We start from the raw sequence: 1,073 nt of genomic DNA, 5'->3' as shown, positions 1-1,073 counted from the left end.
AGCATTGCTCACTCACTTAATCTATCAAGAAGATTTGAAAATAAATTTCTTGCCAAAAGATAATTTTCTGCATCTGCTCCCTCGCCATTTGCTTTTCCCATTTGTCTTTCACTTGGTGTAAATCCAGAGACAGTAAAGATGGAAGGAAGGAGGGGAGGAAAAATCCTGCTCCGTTTCATGATCCCTGTCTGATCTTCATTCCAGTGCAGTTTGGGTGAAGAATTCCAATTGTCTGTCACAATTTTAATAAAGTATAACCAATTCTGGAATCACTGTCTGGACAGAAACAATAACAGGCTTCGAGGCTGACTTCAAACATGATTAATACACGAAACAGCTAGCTGCAAGGATGGGATTCGAACACACGTGTGCAAAGCACCATGGATTAGCAGTCCATCGCCTTAACCTCTCGGCCACCTTGTCAGTTGCAGCAGTGCAGCTGTCACCTTCAGCACAGCTTCTGGCTGTGCAGCCAGCTATGCAATGATGGAAATATATCTTCTGCAAGTAAATGAAGTTGTGAATGGAGCGGTGTGAAACATTTCCAGACCATGTCCAACACGTTTCTACTCAGTGTGAAAACCCACCACTGAAAGACTGGAACATACAATCATTTCATCACATCATGTTTAACATCACTCAGACACCTGAACCATGAGGTCACTGACGAAGTCATGATGACCGAATTTCTCATGAAATGACAACTGTACTAACTGACTGGAAGAATTGCTTTAACTCCACATGATCAGCGAGGCACAGCCTCAGTCCTACTTGTTGGGTGGTGTAAACAGATATCACTGCTTCTGATCTTCACCAGAACAGAGAGTGAGATATAACATTGATCATCAAACAGACTGTGAGAGAATACAACAGAATAAAACACATGTCGAGACACTGTGGAATAACAAATAGATTTGATTGGAATGTTGAAATTTTGTTTGGAATGGATAAAACACCAGAAACAGCAGATTAAATTGGAATTCTTATCATTATATTGATCTGGGGCAGAAAAGAGAAGCTGATGGAAAGAAGAGAAGAAGGAAGAAAAGAAAGGATGGAACTGTTCAATTTTT

At 40.6% G+C, this 1,073-nt stretch overlaps 1 non-coding gene across 1 annotated transcript; it reads right to left on the bottom strand.

The window, feature by feature from the left end:
* Nucleotides 1-341: 341 nt before the first annotated feature.
* trnas-gcu (transfer RNA serine (anticodon GCU)) lies at nucleotides 342-424 on the bottom strand. Its single transcript has one exon. It is a non-coding gene; the product is annotated as a tRNA-Ser (tRNA).
* Between the last annotated feature and the right edge of the window lie 649 nt (nucleotides 425-1,073).

The sequence above is a fragment of the Heterodontus francisci genome, unplaced genomic scaffold, assembly GCF_036365525.1.
Source record: "Heterodontus francisci isolate sHetFra1 unplaced genomic scaffold, sHetFra1.hap1 HAP1_SCAFFOLD_300, whole genome shotgun sequence".
NCBI classification, from domain to species: Eukaryota; Metazoa; Chordata; class Chondrichthyes; order Heterodontiformes; family Heterodontidae; genus Heterodontus; species Heterodontus francisci.
The sequence above is the reverse complement of the archived record's forward strand: the minus strand, read 5'-3'. Positions and strand labels throughout refer to the sequence as shown.